Source organism: Anas acuta, chromosome Z, assembly GCF_963932015.1.
Source record: "Anas acuta chromosome Z, bAnaAcu1.1, whole genome shotgun sequence".
NCBI classification, from domain to species: Eukaryota; Metazoa; Chordata; class Aves; order Anseriformes; family Anatidae; genus Anas; species Anas acuta.
Window position 1 is genome coordinate 5430577 of NC_089017.1, and position 27236 is coordinate 5457812.

The 27236-nt window shown below is 59.3% G+C and overlaps 1 protein-coding gene across 14 annotated transcripts in view; it reads right to left on the bottom strand.

Moving 5' to 3' along the window:
- Nucleotides 1–26798, bottom strand: part of ATOSB (atos homolog B) — a 33786-nt gene extending 6988 nt beyond the window's left edge. For 3 of the 14 annotated variants that reach the window (XM_068667388.1, XM_068667372.1, XM_068667386.1), the window contains exons 1-3: nucleotides 24960–25102; nucleotides 20925–21014; nucleotides 580–672 (exon numbers count right to left, since the gene is read on the bottom strand). The gene's annotated coding sequence lies outside the window, so the exon portion shown is untranslated. Of the gene's footprint in view, nucleotides 1–235; nucleotides 259–579; nucleotides 673–1296; nucleotides 1735–4524; nucleotides 4864–4894; nucleotides 4918–6245; nucleotides 7005–10029; nucleotides 10183–10234; nucleotides 10887–11199; nucleotides 11363–18319; nucleotides 18378–20924; nucleotides 21015–24959; nucleotides 25103–26734 lie in introns of those variants that run through there. The other 11 variants (XM_068667376.1, XM_068667373.1, XM_068667380.1 and 8 more) reach the window with 11 other exon arrangements.
- Nucleotides 26799–27236: the final 438 nt, after the last annotated feature.

Genomic DNA, 27236 nt, shown 5'->3' on the forward strand with positions numbered 1-27236 from the left:
ACGGGCAGGGACACCTCCCACCAGACCAGGCTGCCCAAAGCCTGGGGCTACCTGCCCGCAGGGTCACACAGAGAATTCAGTACTGAAGTTCAGCCTCTCCCAAATCCAAAGGTCACATGAATCTATAGGTCATCTCTAAAGTATTTTCACTTTACTTTCCATGTAAGCCACAAATACTTTAAGCTCAGCTGTAAACTCTCATATCTTGCTTGTCCTTTACACCCCTTTCGCTTGCCTTCCTGCGTGAAAACCTGTGTCTAGGAACAGATCCCTGCTTCTTTTTGGTGATCGTTCCACGGATCGTTCCAGGATCACTTGGAAGTGATCCTTCCAAGACACTGCAGATCACCAGCAGCCTCTGGGCCTCCAGCTAGCCACTGGGCTCATGCCCATCCACCCACAGTACAGGACACTTTCTGGCCCTAAGACAAGGAAAAGAGCTTGCAATTACCTTCCTCTGGTAGGAAATGCATGGTAGGGATGGCAGAAACCAGGAGCCTGACAACTCTGAGCACGATGCCCTCCCATCAGCCTCCCCCAGAGCAAAGACAGCGATCCTTCCATGCACACAGCTCTCACCTGCTCAGAGGCACCCTTGATGTGTGAAGTAGATTTGCAGCTGCGGCACAGCTCCCTTGTGGTCACAATCCACCAGCACCGCAGCTTTGATGCCTAGAAGAAGGCAAAGAGGAGAATTAACCCAGGCAGCAGCTCATGGTGCTTCACAGCCTTTGGGCACCTCAGTCCCTTTGTTATGGGGCTGCTCAGGACTTTTGCAGTCCTAAGAAGCTTTGGGTGAAGGAGAAAATGCTGCCTACCACTGGGGACCACGCACCTCCCTTCCCATGAAGCCTCAGCCATGGAGCTCCCCTCCAGGCAGCCACTGCCTGTGAACAACCTGACCACGAGCACTGCTCTGAAAGCTGGAAACAGCAGGGCCAGGCACACGAACAAAATCCCTGCAGGCATGCTCAGAGGCACCAAACACCCCATTGCACCTCGGTCCAGCAAATTCTGCATTTGTACAACGAACATGTGGCCTGACTTTGACTGCCATAGAAAATGTGCTGCTCCTTCGTTACATCTCCAGTAAGATTTGCGATTAGTCCCAGTCTCTCAGAGCAGACCAGCCCCAAAGCCACCTTCATCAGAGCCTGGGGAAGAACAGAGGCAGAACAGAGGTGCAACACGCCAGCTCCCACAGAGCACTCGCAGCAGAACAAGTCAAAGCTGCAGCACCACAACCCCCCTGGTCCAAACCCTTGACAAAAGCTCTTTTGCAAAAGCTCTGCCCACCTGGAACGGGGAGAGCTCTCACCACAGGTAGCTGCTTCCCTCCTCCATCCCAGGGCAGGTCTGCACCATGACTTCTGCGGCACGGCCAGCCACTGGGAAACAAAATCAGCAGCCAGCAGCACGAGTCAGCACGGGGCGGCAGGAGAAAGCCACATCCTTCCTGCCAGTGTCCACGCAGGACAAAAGTGCAGATTCAGCCTGCGCCCTTTCTTTTCTCCGACCCACACCCTGCTGCAGCCACAGCCCTTCCCAAGTCCCCGGGCAGGCAGGCTGAGCCCTTTGCTCCCCACAGGCAGCTGCCTTGCAGGAGAATGAGTCTATCAGGAGATGCTGACACCACAAATCCATGCCAGAGATCTCCCTGCCATTCACCAGGTGATGCCAGCACAGGGCAGCAGGGTGCACCCCCAGCCTGAGGGGCTGAACCTCGTTTTGCCAACCCAGGGAAACACCAGGATTCCCCATCCCACCCCTAAAAGCACACCCTGGCACCCCTTTACATGCCCTGTAGCTGGGACAGGGAGCAGCAGGAGCACCTAAATGCATCAGGAGCCCCTCACAGCCCTTCTACAGAGCAACACAGGGACCCCAAACTACTGCACCTACAGCAGGGACAGGGAGACATCCCCTGGACGTCTCTCCCTTCTTCTTCCCCCAGAGCCAGGCATCTCCAGAGCCCTGCTTCTGGAACAGGAGCAGGTCTGGGTCCCCCCTGCAGAGCTGTACAGGTGCCACTCGGGGCTCCCTGTGCCCACGCTAAAGGTTTGGTCCCACCTAAGCCCAAGCAGCTGTGATTTTGCTGGTGTTTTGGCCCGTATCAGTGCTCTAAGATAGGACTGAATGGGCTTTGCCTGCAGGGGAAAGCCTGGCAAGAGCTCCTCCTGCTCTCTGCCCTGCTCACACTAAGCTCCCAGGCCACCCCAGCAGCAATGGGGCCAGCAGGGCAGTCATCTGCCCCAGACCATCGTTCAGACAAGCTGGATGTTTGCTGTGTGGCAAAGCTCCCTCTGTACCAACCACGTTTTGAAGGAGAAAAAATCCCTTCTACGGTGCTGCAGTGCCACAGCCCTGCTGTGGGTCTCCTGGCACCAGGATCCAGAGCTTCCCCTTCTTCCCCCAGCCTGGCTAGACCTGGGGAAGGGCAGCTTTGGGGGTAATCTGGGGGCAGGATGGGCAGAGCAGTGGGACAGGGGCACCTGGCACTGATGCGAGGAGAGCAATGGCTGTGCCCAAAGGGACCCAGCAGGACCCAAGACTGTGGGTCTGAGCATCACTGCCTGGGGCAGAGCACCAAGACCGTGGGCTGGCACGGATGAGAGACCTTTTTGCACCTTTTGGACAATAAAACAATGCCAAGCTGGTGTTTACACTGCCTTCTGCTCCCTCTCCTGGGAAGAGCTAAGGAAACCCTTGCAGCCTCCCTGGGTTCAGGCAGGAGCGGGGCTGGCAGAGAATCACCCACGGTACGTGCAGAGCACGAGGCAAGAAGTGACAGAAACTGCTGGGAGGTGACTGCCCAGAGGATAAGCCACAGCTCTGCCAGTCCTATCCGAACCCAGAAAAAGGAAGAAAATGTAACCACTGGACGTGTAAAGCCACAAGGTCCTTGGCACAGGCTGAGAGCTGAGCCTGAGAAGCGCCGGCAGGCGGAAAGTTCCCATCACACGCCCGAAGAACGGCAGCACCAGCAGCAACGCTGGCGTCAGAGGAAGGTTTTTCTGAGGCCTGCAAGGTCAGGTACGTGGCTGTCAGCAGAGATACGGACAGGCGAGGCTGGGGACCACTTCCAGCATCATCCCTGGGCGAGGCGGCAACCCTGGAGAGGAGGCAGTTAGAGGGGTGCCTGCAGGGAAGGAGGAACGGGGTGGAGGTGGCCCCGAAGGTCCCCTGGGCTTCAGGCTGGGGAGGAAGGAGCTCACGCCTGGTGGAAAGGAGAGGGGAGGAGAGAGGGTGCAGAGGGAAGGAGCAAGAAAGCAGGGAGGAAGCCCCAGCCCAGATGGGAAGGGGCCGTGCCCACATCAGGAGTGCGAGCTCCTGGAAGCCACCAGGGACAGCACCAGGGACAGACCCCGCACCTCCTCCTGCCCGATGGCACCGTCCCTCCCTCCCTCCCTCCCAGCACCTCGCTGCAGCCTGACAACACCCCTCAGGACACAGCTCCCGAGCACACAGATGCCTCCCGTCCCCACCACGGGCTGGGGTCTGCCCCATGGTGCCGTCCCCATCCCCGCGGGCAGGTGCCATGGGGAGGCTACGTGGGGTCCGAGCCCTCCCGCTCGCCGTGCTGGGGTAACACAATGAGAGCTCCCCCCGGGGGGCTCGGGAAGCCCGCAGGCTTTACCCCTGCACCACCTGACGCCCCGCACCCGGATCTCCTCCAACACCTTGCCTCGGCATCAGCGCTGCTGACAATAGCCTGCGGCTGGGAAGGGGGCTGGCAGGGTCTGCAGGCAGACCCCAAAGGCGACGGCCACCTGTGCGTGGCTCTCCCCAATACCCAAACCACCCCCCCAGCAGCCTCCCCTCCATGCACGGCTGCCCCTCTCCCCTAGGAAAGCACATTCAGAGAATGAAAAGCAGCTCAGCACCCGGCAGGACAATCGGGCTGCTCTCCCCAGCCGGCAGCACCCCCTGCCCACCCAGCCCAGCAGGCTCAAACCTCCGCGATGCAGCCGGCGGCGTCCAGCCAGGAGCCCACGAAACCCGCAGCACGGGGAGATCCCAGGCAAGCAGCAGCCGCTCGGCTCACCGGGAGGACAGCCCAGGTTGAGGACAGACCTTTGTCTCTGCCTGCCTGTCTCGCAGGCTCGCTGCTGGAGGAGGAAAAGGGGGGCGGTGGGGGGACAGCGAGCAAAGATAACACCCCTAGGAGGGATGTCACAGCCACGTTAATCACTTGGAATTCCAGCCAGCGCAGACCCGGGCGCTGCAAATATGGGCAGCAAATGGAGATGCTCAAAGCTCTGAAATAATTGGATCCTTTCACAAGAGCCGAGCCCAGAATCCAGCACAGGAATTCAGTCCCCGCTGGAAGTCGAGAGATCAAATGCGCGGAGAGGAGGCAGGCGCAGCACACGCAATCCTCAGCCGCCGCCGCCGGATCCGCAGCCCCCCGCGCCGCTCTCCTCTCAGGTGTCTGCCCGGCAGGACTGATGGCACGGGGAGGATGGCCACGGAGAGCCCCGCGTGGAGCCCGGCTGGGGACCGTGCCCTCCCCATCCAACTTACTCCACTTGTGGCAAGGTGCAGGAGAGCTGCCAAGCAGACAGGAGGCTTATCGGAGGAAAGCGGCGGCCTCGAAGCCTTGCTCGAGGGGCAGCCCATGGGAGGGAGACCCCCGGAGCTGCCCGCCAGCCCCCGCAGGGCGATGCGCAGCCCGGCAGGCTTGGCAGCCCTTGTCACGTCCCCGGCGAGACGCGCTCACGGCACATGCAGGCTCCTGCTCAGCGCCTCAACGGCGATGAAAAGGCACGGAGGCTTCTGCCAGAAAACAAAGAGGCAGCGGCAGAGCTGGGGGTGGGGAAAACTCTCCGCTGCTGCCCAAGAGGATCCCTGCGGAGGCAGCAGGATGCTGACGGGCTGCACCGCAGCTACCCACCCCCGCGAGCACCCACCGTGGCACCCGCTCGCCCGGCGGAGGGAGGACGGAGGGTGGGCCGGCCTCGGTCCCCTCCCCGAGGACGTGTGGGGTGGGAAGTGCTGCAGGACGCAAGCCAGGCCCAGGACAACAGCTGGCCACAAGGGGAAAATTCCTCCGGGCTGGCTTCGCTTCGCCAAACCCCGTGTCTTTCCCACCTCGGGGTAACCACCGTGCGCCGCCACTCCCGAGGGGAAAGTGCAGCCGGCACCAGGCGTGCAAGTTTTATGGCGAGGGGAATCTGCGGAGCTCAGCACCGTGCAGGCTCCAGAGTTGACCTTGCGGTGGTGGTTACCCCGGGGTGACAAAAGAAGTGCCACCCCACGCAGGGACACAAGGACAGGCTCCCCTCGCTGGTCCCATGGGTGGCAGCCCGGGGAGCGGGGACTGGTGGCTCCATCCCAGCCCCTGGTGCCAACTGGAAGCGATGGGCAATCTCCCGCTGTTTGTGCTTACAAAGCTCACAGGATGGCAGAGGGCAGGGAGCACGACTGCTCAGCACACTGGCCGTGACCGGGGCACCGACGTGCTGCCACGTGTTCAGCAGGACACTCGTCCAGGGGAGGCATCCGCCAGGTCCAAGCAGGACTAGGTCACCACCACGCTAAGTGAAGCGCAAGCATTAGGATTAACAGTCCTCTCGGCCTGACTATCTGATGTGCCAGGAGGAGGAATAACACCCTGGGGTTGGTTTATGCTTGCATCAGAAGCCCTGGGGAACTCTATCCTGACCTGTTTAACTTGACCCTAAAGGAAAGGCGAATCACTTACTGGTAACTCCCATCCTGTCTGCTCCCTGTGGCAGGGAAACATGACCCGAGCGGGCTGCTTGAGCCCCCGGCGGGGTGCTGTGGGGCTGTGGGCTGAGGTTTTGCAAGCTGAGGGACGTCAGCACGGCAATCAGCGGGTGACAGGAACCTCTTTGCTCACACCTCAGCTGCCCCCTGGCCACCCAACACTCACCCCTGGCCACCGCTGCACACAACCACAGCCATCCACCTTCCTCCTCACCGTGCCCTGAGTCCCTGCAGCCACCCACGCTGCCTGATCCTCACCTTCCCCACACCCTCTGCCCGGCAGCCTGGCTCTGCATCCCCTGCTGCATGCTGATTTTCACTCTCACCTCACATCCCCATCCTCCGCAGCCAGCAGACCCTGTTTAGGCGCACCCCCTGCAGGTCCCCCATATCCTCAGCTCCTCACCCGAGCCCTGCAGCTCACACCATAACCTACACCACCACACACGCACCCCACCAGACCCAGTGACGAGCCCCCAGCTGGCACAGCCACGGCAGTGTCACCTTTCCCCTACCTGCCCTGCTGCTCACCACGTCGCAGAGAGTCCCGGGGACGCTGCATTACCCGGAGCAACTCCGGGCAGGGGTGTCAAAGCCACAGCTGGGAAGATGGAGCAGGTGAAGCGCCTGTGGTGAGGAGGGCAGCGCTGACCCGTGGGAAGCGTCCCTGCTCGCCACCACCCCTCTTGCAATACACTTCCTTTTACCGTAAGAGCCCTCCAAGGGAGGTGCTTGGGCACCGGCACCCGGCTCGGCGTCACCAAGCTGCAGGCTGTAGATAAGGCAGCAGGGACATCCCGTATCTCTTCCACTCCCCGTGCTGGATGTCTGAGTGGCACAGGAGGAGGAGATACCACCTGCACCCGACTCATCCCATCCCAGCTGCGATTTAGGGAGTCTCCAGGCTGTGAAGGCCAGAAGCAGGGACACAAGCCAGGCAGGAATTCAGGGTGAGGTTTTGGAGGTGTTTGACTGTAAAGAACTGGATGTGTCCAGGAGGGCTGCTGCGAGGAGGGGGCATTTCCACCAGGAATTCGATGTTCTGTGTCTAGCCAGGAAAAGGCAAAAATCTCTCCTTCCAGTGAGGACTGAAGATAAGAGAAAAACTCTCTGCTGGCATTAGGAAAAGGGTGTCACAGCTGTCATCTGAACACTCCCACTGCAAACACACGAGCGCCCAAGCCTCTTTGAAGTGCAACAAGAGGGCCTGGGGTGCCTGCTTCCAGGCATACTCAAGCCAGCAGGGCAGCACCAGCTCCTGCTTCACCCCACGGAACCCCCAAACCTCGTGGCCCACAGCCCCAAACCTCCCGTGCGTCCTGCAGCTGCACCCAGTGGGGATGGCCTCAGGATGGAGGTGTTGGATGCAGATGGCAGCATCGAGGACACCAAGGCCTGTGTTTTGGTGGCAGAGGACCTGCCCAGGGCTCAAGACACAGCCACATCAGACAAGCCTCCTGCACAAGACTTGAGTTCCCACATCTGTCCCTACAACATGAAGACCCCCCTGAGCAAGCTCGGCTTGCTGCTGCTGCAGTCCATGGCTTGCTGTGCTGCTACAGCCCAGAGATCTCAGAGAGCAGCTGAGCCATCACCAGCAGGTGCAAAACACCAACCCAGGTGGCAGCTATGTCACAGGGGACACAGACATCCCCCCAAATCTGATGTGCACAGGGAGCCTGTGAAAGAACCGAGAGCTCTCCACGGACCACCAGACACCAGCAGGTCCCCGGCCACGCAGTGACTTACCCACGCAGCTGGGAGGAGATTTCGGGGGCCTGTTGGCTCAGATGAGTGGTCCCCGCTTCTCCTGATGCACGCGTGTTGTAACAGGGACATCCAAGTAACGCAACAGGGCCCAGAGCTGGGTTGAGCAACAGGCAGACGGCACGGAGAGGCGGCCAGGGGAAGGGAGCGCGCAGCACTCACCCCGAGTCGCAGCCCAGCAGCAACGAGCCCATGGGAAAGGCTGAGATGAGCAACTTGAGAAGGGAGCTGGGGACAAATGTGGGCTCGTGGGAATGTCCTAGACCTTGAAAACCCACATGAAAGTGTCTGGGGAGCCTGAACGCCAGGGGCATCCTCTGCCAGATGGGGAAGCACATGGAGCTGTTGCTGCAGGTCAGCTCTGCCCAGGCTACACGCAGCCCCCTTTGCTCTGTGACTCTTGCAGACAGGACAGGGAAAGCACTAAAAACCCTTTTGGCACTTGCACGTGGGACTCAGGCTTCTGGAGCATCAGACACCAGGGTCAAAGCTAGGAGACTCAATAAATCGCAGAGCGAAGCTGTTTCTGAAGACAAGGCTGATGAAGCTGCCAGCAGCCAGCCTCGCAGAAGGACAGGATCAGGAAAAGAGCAGCCATGAGAATAAAAGGCTGGCAAAGAAACAGAAAATACTGGGAGCAAGTAATTCTTTCCAGACAGTCCTTTGGGCTCATCTCAGCCTCCATCTGCTCCCTATCTGCTCGGGATGGTCAGGCAGCTGGAGCCTTTAAAAAGACTACTTGGTGACTTCCCCCTCCAATTGTCACCGTGTCCGGGCCTGGGACAGGCACCACGGGGACGATAACCCCAGAGCCCCTCCAGCTGTGGAGCTGGGGGCTGGCTGAAGTGAACCAAGCCAGGAGAAGGGCTGGTGTTTGCTGTGCCACGGCCAGGGGATGGACAAACACACCTCCGAGCCCTCTGTGCACCTACAACCATGTCAGCCCTACACACCATGAGCTGCTACACGGCCAGGTGCCCTGACGGCTGCAGGACCAGGCAGTGGTGCAGGTAGGATGGGACCTCATGGTCCAACCCTGCTTGGAGTGGGGCAAACCTCGAGCGAGTTGCTCGGGGCTGGCCTCGCCGAGGGCTGAGGCTCTCCGAATCTGGAGATTGCTCCCCCTTCTCTGGGCCCTGCTCCAGAGCTCAACTGTCCTTTGGGGAAATATTTTTCCTGATGTCTCATTGGAATTTCCCTCGATGCATCTTGTGCCACTGCCTCTTATCCTGTTCCTGGGCACTTCCCAGGAGAGCCTGGCTCCGGGCTTTTTCTCTCCAAAGCCCCACCAGGCAGCAGTGACACCCCTTTCCCTCTCCCAGGCTGCACAGACCTGCAGCTCTGACTGCCCCTCTCCTGTCCTCCAGCCCCTCATCACCTCCACGGCCTCATCTTGGCTCACCCCAACCTGCCTGGAGCCCAAAACCTCCCAGGGCAGGAGGAAGCCCTGCAGGAGAAACAGGGCAAAAGGTTAATCCGCAGAGACTGAGCTCCGGGGTGAGAAGCTGGCCAGCAGGAGGGAGCAGTCACCCGTGGCAGGGAGGGACACCACCACCTCCTGCCCCAGCTGGAGCCTCCTGCAAGCAGGCACAACTCAGCAGCCTGCTTGCCCTTCCCTTCCCCTCCTCACCTCACCTCCAACAGGCTCAGCAGATGGACACGACACAGGGCCAGGGCTCCTGGGGGTCTCTGGAGGATGCTGGAGCCTGTTGATCTCCATCCCTCCCAGCCAAGGGTAAAAAGGCAGGACAGGAGGTAACCTGGAGCCAGCTGCAAGCCTACAAGACCTTAGGGGTGATGAAACAAGAGGCTCCCCCAAGCACAGACCAGCGCGGGGTGTTTTCCCTTCAGGTATTTGATCTATGGCTCTGGTTGTCGGAGATACCGAGTGCCTGCTCCAGCACCTGCTGCAGAAATGCCTAGGTGGGAATCCCAAATGGAAATGGAGCCCAAACTCCAGGAAGTTTGGCCCTAAATACACAGTGATTTGCTTTTACTGCTGGCCCTACTTCCACCGTTCCCATGGGGGACCAGCCCTCAGCCATGACGAGCGGGACCACCACGAGTCAAACTCAGCAGAGACCAGCTGGGCTAGATAGAAATTAAACAGCCCCGAGCTGGAGGAGGTGAGCAGCCATCCACAGCCCCCCAGACACCCCCCAGGGTCTGCAGCAGTGCCGGAGGGGCACAGATCACACAGGATTTCTGCAGCTGTGGCCCAGAGCTGTACAGCATCCTCCCCAGCCCGGCTCTTCCCCCTGGCTTAATAAAGACCTACCTCTTATCCCTCTCTGCCCCTTTTTTCCATCCTGCCTCTCCCATTCTCTTAGCATGGAGGGGAAGGTTACCGGGCAGGACCCAGCCAGGACAGAGACCTGCTGAGGTTGCCCAAGGTGCCTGCACACCCCACTGCCTCCCGGAACAAGGGCTGACCCTTTCCAAAAGAGGCTGGGATCCCCTGACACCGCTCTGCTCCCTGCAGTGCTCGTCTCCAGTCCCTCCAGCAGTGCCTCCAAGGGCACGGACACGTACCGGTGGTGAGACACGAGCAGGGAACCTGGTGCAGCACACGGCTGAGCTGGATCCTTCCCCGTCTCCACTGCTCTGCTTCCAGAGCCCTGAGGCTCCCCCAGCTCCCGGGGGTACCCGGCACGGGCTGCCAGACCTTCGGGCTCCTGACAGCCCTGGGATGGCACCTGCCTTCTGCTTCCCGCTGACTCACCCCCCTCTGACTCACCTCCTCCTCCTGCCTGACTCACCCATTTTTACCAGGGCCGGCCGCGGGCGTCAGGGCAATGCCACAAGCTCCGTGAGGCAGCAAACAGGGCAGGGGAAGTGGTGCCAAACCCCCCTTCTCCCGCAGCGCTGGCTCGAGGCCACGTCGGGGCGGCGGGGCCAGCCAGGAGTGGGAGCGCTGCCATGCGCAAGCACGGCCGAGATAAGGAGCGAGGCTGGGGGCGGGTTTCCTCCGGGCTCCGAGGCTGCCTTCCAGGCAAACCCGGTGGTTTTATCAGCCCTCTGGCAGCCTGACCCCACCTCTGGCTGCGGGAGGGACACCCGGTGGACCTGCCTTGGGTATAGGCTGACATGTGTGATCCTGTGCTGCGCCTCTTCCCAGTTTGGCTCTGCGGGGTGGAGAGCTTCCTCGGCTGATCCCAGGCTCTGGAAGGGACTGAAGCAGCCAGAGGTGACAAAAGGCTGATTGCCCATCACTGCTCCTGTTGGGGAGCGGCTCTGCAGAGCAGAGCACATCCATCAAGGAGCGCACGAGGGAGAGCAGGCACGCAGGGAAGACACGGATCCGTGCACACGCCTGGGCTGCGGAGCTGCGCCTCTCCCTGCTGCAGCCTTGTGGCTGGAGGATCCATCTCCCACCGAGAAAATCTGCCTTCCCAGGGCAAAGAGAACCAAATCAGGCCACCCTGCTTCTCCTGCAGGCTCCCATCAGGATGCTTTGCTCCCCAGGGGCAGCAGGGTGGGAGACGCACAGTGCTCACCGCGTGCTATCAGCGTGGCCAAAGGCACAGCCAACACCACGGTCACGGTGACACCAAGGTCACAGCACCTGAACAAAGGGGTAAGCACCTGAACAAACCAGCAGCCACCAGCAGGACAGGCCCAGCAATTTAAATGCACAGGCTGAAAGCAGGCTCTGAAAAGAAGGGCTTCCTGGACTGCCAGCAGAGGGATTTATTCACCCACCTTAAAGTCAGCGGCATGGTTCTGCTGCTCAGGTGACGTCGAAGGGCAGCGTGAGAAGTGAGGATTTTGGGCAACGACAGAGGGAGAAGTTCAGGCTTTCTGAACGCAGATGCTAAGCAGCGAGAAGTACGTGAAGTTGATGAAACAGTTCCTGAAACGGTTCCTGTCAACAAGGGCAGGCACACAGATTGCTAGTCTGACAAGGAGCCATCTACCAAGGTCAACAGAGGACATTTACCATCTCTCCAGGAGCCCCAAACCAAGCCTTTCATTGCTGGGTTCCCCTTCCCACAGTGGCTCTGTGCTCCCCACATCTCCCTTCATGGCGCTTGGAAAAAAACAGAGCAGCCACAAGGCTGCTAACGTAGCTGGTGGCTGCAGCGACCCAGTCGGAGTTGCCAGCACGAGGACAGAGGCTGTAACAGAGCCTGTTCCCCTCCCAGCATCTCCTCCTGCCAGGACTCAGGGAGATGAAATAGCTGGAGCTGGCACCCAGCGCTCATGGAGCATTCCCTGGGACCACTTTCCATCTCCTAGACAGAGCCCAGTGAAGCATCAGCCCTTTGTTCCAAAAATCACATCCAAGGTCACCCGATCCGATGTAAGGACCAGATGTGGAATTTCTTTAAATAAAAGCTTAGATTAGGGAGCATACCCGTGGCGAGGGATGGGGTGGAATGGCCAAGCGCCTGCTAACCCAGCCTGCAAGTTTTAAGGACAAAGCTTCCTTTTCTGGTCAGTAACACAAATCCGAGCTTGCTAAAATTGGAAAGCCCACCGTGTGGCTTGCAGCTGGCGCTCACCCTTCCTGCAAGCTGCAAACCCCTATTGTCTTGGCAGCCCCGATCAAACCTCCCTGTGCAAGGGGATGCTCTTGTTGACTCAGCACATCCTGCAGCCCTCCGTACGCATCCTGGGTGGGCTGGCTCGCACCGGCCGAGGCTCAGGATGGAAACAAGCTGTGTTCGCTTCCCACCTTGCTGTGGGAAGGGAAGTGGAGGTTTCTGCCATCCATCCCTTCCCTTGCTCCTTCTGTTGGTCCCTCTGCTGCTGTGCCCCATGGGGCACTCAGCACAGACGATGCTAAGCAGAGAGGCCTGGATAGGAAAGCAGCCAGACTTCGGCTTTCCTGCTGAACTACACATGCAAAATTCCACTTTTAGCCCGGGCAGGCACTTAAAAGCCTCCTGACAAAGTAAAATGTGCCTGCAGGCCCTCTTCTGCATTTTGGAGAGGGCCTCCCTCGAAGGCATCGCCTTTGACCCTCTGCTCACCCTGCAGCACTCACCGGCGCAGAGCAGGAGGGAGCAGCCCCAGCACTGGCTGCATGGGTGATGCCATAAATCCAGCAGCCACACGTGGGGCAGCTGCAAGTGCCCCCTTGCCCTACAATTTTGGATAGCACTTACGAGACACCCGAGTGCCTTAGTGTGGTCTGTTCAGCCCAGACAGCCTCACCACTTCCCCATGGATCGAAAGCCGGTCTCCTTCCAGCAGACAAGGGCTCCTTCTTCCTCCTTTGTTCCAATTAACTTTACACCAGGATCCTTCCCAGCAGGACTGTCCCCCTGCATTTAACCACACTCCTCCAGACAGCAGCTCCTACTGTTTTTGCCCTGATCAGTTCAGCTGCGTGTTCTCACCCTGATGGGGGTACCCAGACACCCCAATGTGCCGCTGGGTCCTTCCTTCTCAGCCTCCTCGGTCAGCAAAACAATTCCCCACTGCAGAAAGGATGCTTGACACGTTCACTAACAGCCTCAAAAGCAGGGGTGGGAGTAGCACAGCTTAAACACTTTCACATCAAGGAGTGAGATATAGGGGGAAAAAAAAAAACAAAACCGAGCCACCCCAAAACGTCAGGACTGAAGGTTTGAACTGAGCAGACAATCCCGGCCCCCCGGCTCCCAGCCTTGTGTTCAGGGCTCATTTGTCTCGGGATACAATTGAGTTTTCACTCTGGTCTTAAAGCTCCCCAAGAACTCGCTCTCACCGTTTTCCACAATCTCCTCTCTCCCTGCCCCACTTCCAACAGGGACCTCAACTGCTGCTGGCTCCCAGCAAAGGGGTCTCCATGACCTTTGTAATTCAACACACTGGGAAAGGCTCAATCCCTTCCCTCTATTCCTATCCCAACTTTAAAAGCCCTCTTTGTTCCTGCTACAAACCCTGCCCCACGACCGTGGCTTAACCCTTGGGGCACTGCCTCACATACAAAGTGTTTCACAGAGGCATGGCAGGTTGCAGCAGCCACGGGGCCTGGGGAAGAGCTGTGCTGACAATCTGCTGGTGGCTGGAAGGATGCAGAACAAGACCCCTCCGACCATCCTCGTCCTCAGTATCATACACTGCCAAGCAGTGCCTGTGGGGACTCTGCCCCACGCTGCTGCAGCAACACGAGGGTGGGAAGGGTTTGCGGCTCTGTACGGTGCCTGTCCCCAGTTTAGCAGGTTTATTACAATCCATGCCACAAGCAGGTGGATTTGGGGCAGCAAAACAGGAACGGGGGTGAGGAAGGAAGCAGCAGGACCGTGTGCTCCTCTCATCACTCCTGCAAGGACCCCTCTGCTCCTGCCCCAAGCTGCAAAGCACGGAGAGCAATGGATGCCACGGAGCATCCCTTCTGCGGCTGGGTCAGAGCAGGGCTGCTTTGCAGCACCCCAAAACACCTCCTCTACAGACAGGATGGGGCAGGGCCACCTTGCAGCACCCCAAAAGGCCATTTCCTACCGGCTGCTGCAACTTCCCCTCCGCCCCTCACCAGGCTGGTTCTGTCCCTCCCTGCCTCACAGGGAAACTGAGGCACGGCGAGCAGCAAGATGCAGTGAGAGGCACAGGGTGCTGAGCAGGAGGGCATCGGCACAGCAGGCATCTTCACGGCATGGAAAGCTCCTGGTGTCTGCACCACTCAGGCTGGCCCGAAGTGCCCAAGCTGCCCCTGCAGTGGTGCCCATCAGTAAATGGGGGGAAAACAGCAGTTTTCTGCCAAACAAACCTCAAGAAAAAAGTCACTCAGCATTAGGGATCCTGTCCTCTGAGAGCCCCAGCATACAGCAGGTGCACGCAACTCAGCCAAGAAAAGGTAATACCACTTGGGAACCAAAAATTTAGATACCCAGAGATTGCATTATAAAGCAAAAGAGTGCCCTGGCCCCCAAAAGGCTGGTAGGGGGCTGGATCACCATCCATCTCCTCGGTAAACCCAGAGGCTAATGATAGATTTGATCATTTCGGCTCCAGTTCAGACATTTCACTGATGCTATTCGAGTTACTCTTTCTCTGCTGCATTTATCACGACCACAATGAGGTTAAGAGCCCAGCGTTGCCGTCCAGTTCACCAGAGCTGCCAAATGGGAAAACAAAGCTCACGCTGCAGCAAGATGCACAGCTATCGCACAGTGCTCATCTACAGCATCTTCCCCCGGGTTCCTGTCCCCTGGTCCTGCTCCACCCTCCTGGAGACCCTACAGAGTGAACCCCTTCACCCTCCCAGGGACGTGTGTTCAGGTGGTATTTGCTTTTGTTGCCACACAAAGCATGATGTTGCTGCCAATATCCTTCCTTGCCCCAGCTCTGCTTCCCAGGGCACACCATATTAGATTAAATTCATTATCCCCTATCGCTTTATAGCACAATCTTTTCATTTCTCTCTTAACACACATCTGAGACATATCGAGTTTCAGACAAGCTCACTCCGAAGGAAATTCCCTGCTCTTTCCTTACAAGGGTTTATAAAAGCAATACCTTTTCTTCTTGGTACTCCTCCTGGAGGTTCGCTCACAGGCAGAATGAGACTTTTCTCCCCGCACCACCACCTTGCTCACACCTTTCCCAGGAGCAGCATTCTCAGCGCTGCTCACGCTGGTGCAGCTCCGCCAGCGACATTTGGGGTTAGGCTGTGAGGAAGCTTTCAGGGGTGAGATGCCTTTTCCTCCCCGAGAAACAAACACAGGCATTTCCTGGTAAACTGCTCCTCCTTGCTTCCAGCCTCTGCGACACGACAGGCCTCCGATAGCAGCTTCCTACAGGAAGCATCGCTGCGTTTTGTTGGGTTACGCTACCAGTAAGATAGTGCAGGGAAACAGAACGAGAGGGCTGTTATCGGTAATAAATCACCCCTACTGAGCTGCCAGGAAGAGAGCTGCAGAGGAGAAAGGGAGAGGCTATTTCCAATCTGAAGCCTGCTTCCTCCACACATCCAAGCCACGAAGCAGCCCGTCGGCTGCAGGAAGCAGGCACGGCAGCCAGAGGAGCACTTGCAGGCTGGCAGCTCGGTGCCACAACTTCTGGCTCTCTCCACCAAGTTTTATCACCTGGCCAGGACAAATTGCTGCGAATACCTTTAGAAACCCAGGCTGGCAGCCGCAGGGAGAGGCAGGCCGACCAGCCCGAGACAAAAAGTCTGAGAATGTTCCAGTTCCTCAAAGCCTGATAATATTTTTGGCTCTTGCAGGCTCCTAGAAGATGAATTGAAAGCTCAGACCTGCCACTTGATGCCACAAGTGCTTTTCCTTTGCTGGCAGCTGCGGCAGAGAGGACCTCAGGAATTACCCTTTGTACACCTCTGGCCCAGACTAATCCCATCAGCAAGGGAAGCACGGTACGGAAAGGACACAAGTGCCTGATAACTTTTTTTTTTTTGCTACGCCCTCACTGCACAGCCACAGCATTGCTGGCTGGCAGCAAGAAAACCCCAGCACAGTGAGTCCAGACATGCCTCCCCCAGGTCCCAGCTGTGCAAAAAGTTGGCTCTTGCAGAATATCCTTTATGCATGTTCCAGACAGGGCAATCGTACAGCACGGCTGGGCTTGCTTATCTTCTCACAATTTAGGGAATGCAGGTAGCAGTGCCCACCGTGGCAAAGCTTCCTTCTGGACCCAACAGATTCCTCATGTCCCTGCTGAAATCTCCGGCGGTTTTTCAGCAGCAGCACCATTAACGTTGCTCCTGATGTCCAAAAGCTCCATTTTATCAGTGATGCTCCTCAGCAGAGTGTCCCCATCTGGCTCCACGCAGGCGTGCGTGTCCCGGAGCCGCCGAGGCGATGGCAGCAGAGCGCAACACGTAACCCACACAGCACTTTCCGAACCTCGACGCTGCAGCTCAGCCAGGAGGAAATCTCTCTTGGCCGCCTCTCCCTAAATGCTTATTCCAGCACTGAGCGCCTAACTCCTCCCCGAATCGGGAGCCGATGTGACCCTGCTGCCTTGGGGCTTTTCTGGTCTTTGGTGCTGTGCTTAAAAATGCGCAGGGTGAGGAGGCAAGGCAGCAACACGGGGAGCAGCACTTCAAAGATGACACGGTTCTAACTCATCAGGTCACAGCGCCCAGGAGCTCGAGTCTTAGACAAGGATCTCGGCATGCAAGGTGCTGTACAAATGGAAAAAAAAACACTCTCTGCCCTAGAAACTGGCAATCCACGCCCCAACACACACACGCGCACACCGCACAGCTTTATCCACTCAGCCCTGCCACCGCTCCACGCTATTTCATTGCACTTCCTGGGGCCTCAGTCTGGAGGAAAGATCAGAAGAAACGGGCTGTGCAAATGAGGTCAGAGGGAACTACTGCTTGGCTCGATGGATTGTGATCACTCTGCCACCGTCCACGCCTGGAACATTTTGCCAGGCCAACTCTCACGCCAAGTGCTGAAGGTCGCGTGCGTTAAGAGCGGCGCTCGAGCTGATGATCTGAAATTGGCCTCAACGTCAGGTACCGGCACCTCAGCTCCCCCCCAAGGGAAGGAAGCTCCAGCTGCCAGCGCAGAGAACGGAGGGCTGTTTGGGCATCCTTTCCCCTCCAGCTCTGCCTGAACATCCTGGTCCCTGATGAATCCCAACCGCAGGCACCACAGCAGCACGCACCATCCCGTAACAACCCCACCTGTCTGAGCAGCATCCTCTGAGAGCATCCTCTGAAGGCAGGGCAGGCTCCTTCCTCCCTCACGCTGGGTTTTGGGCAGAGCACTGACCTTTGGAAGGTGTAACGAGAGAGGTTTGCAGCTCACTCAGTGATCGGTGTCGAGATGGGCAAGCTGTGCTTGAGACCAGCCAGTCCCGTTCCCCTGGCTCACACCCAAGGCTTGAGGCACTTGGCAGAGGACAGGTCAGGTCTCAGTCACACTCGCATTATGGCCAGGCTGGAGCCTGGCTTCCCGACCCCTTCTCTCCACGCAGCGAGCGGCGATGATGTTCCCTGCCTCCTTCAGTACCAGGAGCTGGCCCTCTGCCATCCTCTGCCAAGGGGTCTGCCCGAAAGCAGCTTCAGAATTGCTCAACGCCTCCCTCCCCTGCCCAGAGGATGGTCTCAGACCGTATCACAGGGCTCATCAGTGTCTGCTCGCTCCCCACCAGCGTACAAATACCCCGGGGCAAGGCAAACCGGCTGCACGAGATGGACAGCGCGGCACGGCACGGCACGGCACGGGGCCGGCACCTCTGCAAGATGCAGGCACAGCAGGACCCACTTACATCGATTAACCGAGGATGAGCAAGGGCAGCAGGACGCCACGCTGCCCTCCGTGATTCAGTGAGAGGGCTTAGGAGACCGGTTTCCTTCCAGCTGGGCCTGCTCTGCAACTCAAGGCTTCAACCCGAGCAAACAGGAGCTGCCCGAGCCGGACAAAGCACCACGGCTGCTCCCCAGGGAGGATGGCTGTGGGTGTTGGGGGGACACTGAGCCCACAAAAGGAGGGGTCCAGGGCTGCATCAGGATGCACGGCCAGCCCAGAGGCTGCTCGGGCGCCGCAGCACAGGCTGCCGAAAGCTCAAAAGCTCGAGTTGCCATGGCAATCCCCCCAGCACGCCCCGCTGCCTCCCTCCTTTGTCTCTGCTCCCCCAAGCCTTGCTGTCCCCTCCCCGCCATCCCACACGTCAACCCCCCTCGACGTGCTCCCAAAAATCCCCAAGGAAAAAAAAGAGGGGGGGGCAGAGGGACCCCACGAGCCCCCATCCCAGCCCGCCGGGTGGGCACGGTGCCCGCGCCGGACCCAGGCGCATCGCCCCAGCTGGGTGACAGCGTCCCCGCGGTGACACGCAGCCCCTGCCCACCTCCCGCTGCCACCAGCAGCACAACGTGAGGCTTTCTGCACGTCAGAAAGCCCCCTGCAGCTCCTTCTACCTTGCGGCAGCACCAGGTCTGATGGAAAGAGAGGTCCCAGGCTCCTCTCGCCGCAGCCCAGCGGAGGTCTGTAGGGCGGCGAGTCTCCGCTCTCCGGTCCCAGCCCATTTCCACTTTAGGCAGTTCTGTTCTGCCGCACTTAACCTCGCTGTGGCTTGAACAGGAGACAAGATCCTGATTCGCTTCCTGTCCTAAAAATTGTTGTCTACTGTTGCTATGTGCTGTTAAACAGTTACTCAGCCCAGCCTGCGAGCACAGCTCCTCTCCCTTTCTCCTCCCCGACACAGGCACGAGATGCAAGGAAAGACAAAGGACCCTGCCGAGCCACGTTCAGGTGTGATACCCACCAGTATCTTTAGATCAATTCATTCAGTGACTTAACAAGATGGATAAAACACTTTTAAAAGCTCTGCTTCCTTCTCTGCTGCTGCTCCTCCCTCCCCTGCCCTTCCCCAGCTCGCGCAGGGCCCACCACAACGGGTTACATCACTTGAGGGTTATAGCAGAAGCTAGCAAAGCCTCGGTCCTCATCCAGGATGAGTCATGGAGCTCAGGAGAACGTGCAACTTCCTCCTGATACCATCAAACAAGTCTTACACAGGCTAAAAATAAAGATGGGCCAGAACGACAGAGCCACGTCTTGCCTCGACACAGAACTCGGCAGAGCTCGGTGCTAACCTCAGCTTGGCTCAAAGACGTGACAGCGATCGCCTGAGCAGGTGGAAACCAGAAAGTTCAGAGGGGCTGAGAAGCCTTGTGTGTGCAGATAAGGGAGAGGCCCGGAGGCCTCACCCTGTGCCGTGCTAGGTGGGAGGATGTCAGCGGCAGATGCTGTGCAGCCACCCAGAGAAGGTCAGAGCCCTGCTCGCACGGGCCTTTGAGCATTTCCACACCCAAAACCTTCACGGAAAACTGCGCTTGGTGCTGGGTGCATCCATCCAAGGTGACAGGAACCGGCTGCTGTGAACAAGAGGGATGCTAAGTTTTTGGCAGGCAAAGGCTGGGAAGCTGATGGTTTGCAGGCACGCAATGTGTGGGCACCCACAAAGCAAGGTCCAAAGGGTGCCTGGCACGAGGCCGAAAAAAAACAGGAGGGTCACACCTACATCTGATAGGGAAAGGATTTGGCCCAGACACTTTAGGTAAGTGAGGAATTCAAAGTTCTTCCTGATCCCCAGCACACTGTGCCCCTGCAAAACCTTTACACCCTGGTACACAGGACTCTTGCACGGCAGGACTGCACACAAATAGGAGCTCAGAGGGACATCAGCAATATTTGGAGGCCTAAAATTAGCCCCAGCAGATGATCCTCTGCTCCATTCTTGGGAGCAGCGAGAACTGAAGAAGGATCCAGCTGTCCCAGCACTCCCAAGAAGAGGATCTCTGAATGCCCGCCCTCCTTGCAGCAGAGATGGTAGGGCAAAGAGGGGATTCCTCGCATAACTCCGGTGCCAACACTCACGAGGAACCCAGGGCCCCATCCCTGAAGGGGGAGCAGCATTGCCTTGAGGTTTCCAGTGGGAAGAGGACCTACGGGTACGACCAAGGGGCAATGGCAGCCCAAATGTGCTAAGAGCACGTAAATGCACCTCTTTGGCTGAAGCCACATAATACCTCTCTTTTCCATCATTAAGATGTAGGATCTCAGCAAGGAGCAGGCATTAGTGTCCACCACGCCTCAGCTGGATAAAAGGGCTGCTCTGTTGCTGCCACCCCATGTAACAGGGACGCCTTCCTTCCCTCCTTTTAACCTCCCAGGTGAATCTACCCCTGCCTCACTGCCCACGGCTTCCACCTCAGCATCAGGCTGAAGGAAATGGGAAGGAAAAAATGGCCCGAGGCCCAGCCTCCACTTGTCTCTGGCCTGGCCCCAACCTTCCTTGGCAGACGCCGAGAGGAAGAGCCGTGCAGCCTGGGCAGTCACGTGCACTGAGCTGCCCCACGAAACCTTCTCCTGGCCAAACTGCACCTGAACTCTGGACCAAGAGAGAGCCTCGCTGCGGTTCTCCAGAACCAAAACGCAGGTGAAGGCTCCCTTCCCAAAGACCTTCACATTTCTGGCCATACAAAGACTGCCAGTCCTCCTGAATCACTGATACGCCGTGGCCAAGAGCCAGGCTCCCTCCTGGAATTACAAAGTCTTGGGAAAACGCAGGCAGAGCTCAACTGGTTCTGACAGAAAGCAGGATTGTGCCTCTGCTGAGCTCTGGGTGAAGCCTTAGCTCTCTCTTTTTTTTTTTTTTTTTTTTTCAGCTGAAGGACAGCAAGCAGCAGAGCAGCAGCTGGGAAATCCTCCCACTCCATACTGCTGGTGGACAGAAGGACAAGCTCAGCGAGCACCGCAGATAGCAAGGTCCCGAGGGTTTAAAATACACTGCCCTTTAGCTCCCGACTGGTGGCTGCGTGCAGCGCTCAGCAGTCTCAGCAGCGCAGGTGACACCCACCCAGGCTCCCTCGGCCACCCTGCCAGCCCAGGGGGCGAGCAGCTCCGTGACACTGAGCTGAGCTGTCCCCAGGGATTGAGGGGAGGCAGGAGGACAAGCACGGCGTTCCCGGCCTTCCTCTAACCCTCCTGGAGAATAATTGTGATTGAATGAGTGCTAACCTGGGCACAGGGCTGACGCAGGCAGGGGAGGCAGCTCTCAGCACCCGCAGCGTGGTCTTGGGGCTGCTGGTTGTGGCTGCGTTGGGTCACCTGGAAAGACAAGAGGTACAAATTAAAGATCCATGTTAAATTCAGCTGAGCAATATCCTGCCCACACGGAATAACCTCCCCAGTGCTGGTCGGTCAGTGATGGCTCGCACCCCAAGCCAAGCGGTTTTATGGTCTGTGCACAGCTCCGAGGGACCCTGAGCACCCCCAGCATCGTGAAGACCCCACAGGATCTCCTACCCATGCTAAAGCCACCCCTCCAGCTACAACCTTCTCCTGTTAACACCCCGAGTGACTCCGGGTAGACGTGCTGTTTGGGACAGAGCCGGATCCACGAGACAGCTGCTGAGGTCGCTGCCACTCTTCCCCTTCCCCAAATTCAGGGGGAAGCCTTGGCTTTGCCCCACCACACGGGTGCTGCCTGTATGTCTCTAGGCACACCGGGATAGGGTTTAGGGACAAGCTCAGCCTCTGCTCTGCTGTCCCCTGGCTGCCCACCAAGCCTCAGGGCACAGCCAAGGCAGGAAGGGGCAGACAGTGCTGCGGGGGGACCCGGTGCTCTCAGCAGCCCAAAGACACCCAGCCAAACCCGACGCTGCAGCGTTTCCCAGGCTACAGCAAAGGGGGCAAGCGACAACTGCTTTATGGAAAACTCCACGAGGCCAGCCAAAACTGTCACAAAGCCGTTGTTTAAGGCTCCTCCCTGGGCTCCCAGTGCTGAGATTACAGGCTACCGGAGATAGCACTGTGCAGACGAGATGTCCCTGAAAACCAGGACAACGCCAGCCTCCCCAAAAACAGGCCTCACACTCCCCTGGTCACTGGGATGATCAGCAAAAGCTGTCTGGGGGCAGTTTGTATACACGTTTAAAAGCCTCCCCTGATGCCCTGCTGTTCCACGCTGGAAGGCTGCGAGCAGGAGCGTGCCAGTGACAAGAATTGCCTCGGACACGGCTGATGAGCTGCCACCCACACGCTGCCGTGGCGCAGGAAGCGAGGGCGATCCATCTGACAGGGCCTGCCGAAAACCCTTCCCAGGAAGGCAGCGATCACCCCCCGTGGGCTGAGGGCAGGAGATGTGGATTATCACCCCGGCTCCCGCACAAAGGGCTTCGCGTCTCTGTTAACTTCCAGCAACAAGCAGAGCGTTGGCATCAGCCCGGGCCCGGGACATGGATTCGTTACTGAAAGCACTTCCAGCTGAATCGCTGACTGTACTTCTTGCAGCACACAGGACTTCTCCGCAGGCTTCCTTCCAAGTGCTGCTCTGCCACCGCACTGCTCGGCTGGGGGTGGTCCAGGCCACCAGGCAGGCGGCTCTGGCTGCAGACCACCGGCTCTGAGATGCAGAGCACGCGAGCTCGGCTGCTGTTATCACAGGATTCACAATCAGCTGGGGACGGTGACAGAAACGGGGGAAAATTAACCGGCTGCTAAGCACTGGCAAGGCCAAGAAAAGGAGACCACGAAGGAGAGGAGCAAAGAGAGGACAAGGATGTGCAAGGCAGCTTCCCCATCAAATAAAATAGTTTTTAGATCAAACCTCAAGCTTTGCGAGGCCAGGTTCTCTGGAGGTTACAGCAACCTGGCTGGCGTACCCGTGGGCACGAGAGGAATGGAAAAACAAACAAAAAGCTGCTCAGAGAAGACTGCCCCAGGAAGCAGAGCTGCCAGGTGCTGCAAACAGGAGAGCAGAGCAGAAACACGCAGCTGCCACCCAGGTGCAGGGACCCAGGCGACCCGATGAAGGGAGGGGGGGGTCCCGGCTGCGGTGTGAGGTGGAAAGGGACCGGGCAAAACCTCCAGGAGGAGATTTTCGCTGCAGACTCACATTTTCACCCACAATGACATCCTCCACCAGCCATCTGCTAGCGTACAAATGGCTCCCTCTGGGATTTCGCCCGCGTTGCCCTTCACACCTGTCCTGCCTCAAACCCGAATCCTTAATTCCTGCAGCCAGGGAAGCCTCCGATATCTGAATCGCAGCGATGCTGGCAGTCCTCTCCGAACACCACAACACCATTTTCCTCACCCAAACAGCTTTCTACCTTCCCTTTACATCCTCTGCCACATGCACAGGGATGAGACGTTTCCTTTCCTCGCTCTGTGCCCGAAGCATCCTGCCCCCCAGGCACTGTGGGTTTCCACACAGTGCGTGACGTGACGATGCCACCAGACCCAGCACCAGCAGGGGACAACAAGCACGGGCAGGCACGGAGCAGTGAGGGCAGGTACCGGGCTGGGGGAGCGTCAGGAGTCTAGGAAAATCAGCTTTCAGGACCCAGATCAATGCCCACCCCCTGAAAACATCCTCAGGATCAGGAGGAAAACCTGAAAATGAAATTAAAAAAAAAAATCATCCTGCGTGTCTCTGCCCTTTGCTACGCGGAGACATGCCAGGACGAGACGCTGGACAAAAAGGAGGAAGGCAGCAGTGCTGATGTGCCTCCCCACCCTCGGAGGCCAGCCCGGATCCAGGGGAGGGAGCTTCCTCCCCTCTCCCCGAGCCCAGGAGGGGAGCAAGACCTGAAAACGCCGAGGGATGAGGGGGACACAGGGACAGGGAAAGCTCAGCACGTACCGGCAGCGGCACGCACGGCCTGGGCGCTTGGCTCAGCTGCGAGGAAGCCGCCAGGACCAACCCTGGCAGCGAAACCCAAGCGCCGCCTCGCTCCCTGTGGCCGAGACCCCCCCCGGCAAGCTGTCCCTGTGCCAGCAGGCCCCCCAAAAACCCGGCACCCGAACGGCACCGACCCCGCAGGGGTGATGGCCACCGGGCTGCATGCCGGGAGCCGTAGTCCTGCGGCGGCCCCGAGCCTCGCTCACGCCAGCACCGCTCTGCCTGCCGGGGCGAGACGGGGACGGCAGCGGCGGGGCTTGGCCGGGCGACGCTTTGCCCCGAAAGCCTTGTCCCCAAAAAAGCCTTGTCCCCAAAGCCCCTGGTCCCTAAAACACTCAGGAGGGGCTTCTCCTCAAAACACTTGTCCCCAAACCTCTTCTTCCTAAAATGCTCAGGAAGGGCTGCTCCCTGTGCCTCTTGTCCCTCAACCCCTTATCCCCAAACCCCTTCTCCCCAAAACCCTTGGGAAGGGCTTGTCCCTCAACCCCTTGTCCCTGAACTCCTTAGGAAGGGATTTTTTCCTGTACCCCTTGTCCCCAACCCCCCCCTTCTCCCCAAAACCTTTGGGAGGGGCTTCTCACTATACCCCTTGTCCCTGAACTCCCTGTCCCCAAACCCCTTGTCCCCCAAGGCCCCTTCTCCCCAAAACCCTGGGGAAAAAGGCTTCTCCCTATACCTCCTGCCCCTGAACCCCTTGTCCCTAAAACCCTTGGGAAGGGCTCCTCCCTATATCCCCTGACCCCAAACCCCTTGTCCCCAAACCCCTTGTCCCTGAACTCCCTGTCCCCAAACCCTTTGTCCCCTAAACCCCCAGGGAAGGGCTTCTCCCTATACCTCTTGTCCCTAAGCCCCTTGTCCCCTAAAACCCTCAGGAAGAGCTTCTCCCTATACCCCTTGTCCCTGAACCCCTTGGGAAGGGCTTCTCACTATATCCCTTGTCCCTAAAACCCTCAGGAAGGGCTTCTCCCTATACCCCCTGCCCCTACACCCCCTGCCCCTACACCCCCCGACCCTACACCCCCTGTCCCCTAAATTCCCCAAAACCCTCAGGAGGGGCTTCTCCCTATACCCCCCGACCCTATACCCCCCGACCCCTAAACTCCCCAAAACCCTCAGAAGGGGCTTCTCCCTAAACCCCTTCACCCTATACCCCTTGACCCTAAACCCTCTTGACCCCAAGCCCCCTGACCCCAAGCCCCCTGACCCCAAGCCCCCTGACCCCAAACCCCCTTGACCCTATACCCCTTGACCCCAACCCCCTTGACCCCAAACCCCTGACCCCCACCCCCCCTCACCCCACGCCCCAGCCCCCCCCCGTCCCCTTACCCTCCCCCTCAGCCCCCCCCCGGTCCCGGAGCCCCCCGAACCTTCTGGAACCGGAGCCGGTGATGGGAGGGGGGGGGGCAGCGTTAACCCCTTCGGTGCCGGCCCGGACCCACCAGCGCCGCCGCCGCCGCCGCGGCCCCGACTCTCCCGGGCGTTCCTTCCGGGTACGCCGCGAGGCCACGCCCCCCCGCGGCCGCCTCCGCGCCGCTGATTGGTGGGGAGGGTCGGGGGAGAGGGGAGAGGAGCGGGGGACAGGCCAATGGGAGAGCGCGGGGGTGGTGACGCCAGGGGCGCGGGGCCCGCCCCCTCCACGTGCGGGTGTGTGATGACAGCGGGCAAGGGGCGGGCCCTCGCGGGGAGCGTTCTGATTGGCTGGCGGCGGGGAGGGGGCGGGGCCTGGCTCGGGGCTGAGGGGGAGGGGGAGGGGGAGGAAAGGGGGGGGTGAGGGGGGGGGGCGCTGACCCCAAAACCCCTGAGGCGGCCCCACAGGGTCCAGGCCCCGTGAAACGCTCCCCGTGGGCACCACGCCGTGAACACCACATGTCCCGGCCCCACAGAGCTGGGTGCTGCCCCACGGGGCTCTGGCCCCGTGTATAAACACCCCATGGGCACCCACCCCATAGACACCCACCACATAGACACCAACCCCATAGACACCCACCCCATGGACACCCACCCCATGGGCACCCACCCCATGGACACCCACCCCACAGGCACCCACCCCATAGACACCCACCCCATGGGCACCCACCCCACAGGCACCCACCCCATAGACACCCACCCCATGGGCACCCACCCCATGGGCACCCACCCCATGGACACCCACCCCACAGGCACCCACCCCATAGACACCCACCCCATAGACACCCACCCCATGGATACCCACCCCATGGATACCCACCCCACAGACACCCACCCCATGGGCACCCACCCCATAGACACCAACCCCATGGGCACCCACCCCATGGACACCCACCCCATGGACACCCACTCCATGGACACCCACCCCATAGACACCCACCCCATGGGCACCCACCCCACAGGCACCCACCCCATAGACACCCACCCCATAGACACCCACCACAAGGACACCCACCCCACAGGCACCCACCCCATAGACACCAACCCCATGGGCATCCACCCCACGGACAGGGCATGTCCTGGCCCCACAGACTTGGCCTCCTGCCCCACAGACCCCTGACCCCAAGGACACCCACCCTACAGACACCCACCCCACAGACATAGTGTGTCCCAGCCCCACAGGCATGGCCTGTTGCCCTACAGAGCCCCAACCCCACAAGCACCCATCCCACAGATACCCCCTCCCCCCCCACAAACACCCACCCCATGGACACCACCTGTCCTGACCCCACAGACTTGGCCTCCTGCCCTATAGAGCCCTAATTCCACAGACATGCATCCCATGGACATGGCATGTCCCAACACCACAGGATTGGCCTGCTGTCCTACAGACCCCTGGTCCTACAGACACCCACCCCATGGGCACAGTGTGTCCTGGCCCCACAGGCTTGGCCTCCTGTCCCACAGGCCCTCAGCCCCACAGACACTTACCCCATGGACACCCACCCCCATGGGCACCCCCCCTACAGAAACCCACCCCACAGACACCCACCCCACGGACACAGCATGTCCTGGCCCTATAGGCCTGGCTTCCTGCCCCACAGACCTCCCACCCCACACACACCACCCCCCAGCCCCACCACCGTGACCCCCCCCACTCACAGCCCCACGGGTGTCCCCCTCCCCACGGACACAGCCCCACCAAAGGGCCCCAAATCCCCTCGTGACACCAAACCTGAGTGGGACGAGCCCGCTGCCGGCCTGGGCAGCTCCATGCAGGAACCGCAGGGGTTTGAGGGAGGTGTGGAGGAAACGTGGCGTGAATCCGCCCCACAGCTGTCCCTGCTGCTCAGCCGGCCGTGATGCTGCCCTAAAACCAGCAGGTTTGGGGCCAGCACGGGGCGTTTCACGTGCAGGTGCTGGTTTCGGGGAGGAAGAGCCTGGCTGGGTTCCCCCACTCGGTCACAACAGGGGCTGCCTACGTGGCAAAATTGTCCCCTTTCTGTCCCATCGGGGACATTTCAGAGGCCGTGGAAGCGCCCCGTGGGCTGGAGCCTCTCGGTGGGCACGGCACGGGCTGTGCTGGCGGCTGGAAGGGGCCGAAACGAGCTCGGCATTAGCAAATGGTTAATGAGGCATTATCGGCCCGAGCAGGAACTGAACTGGAACAGCTTCAGTCACCGCCGAGCCCCATCCGAAGGATCTGCTGGTTCAGCTCCTTGGCTGCGGGGAGATGT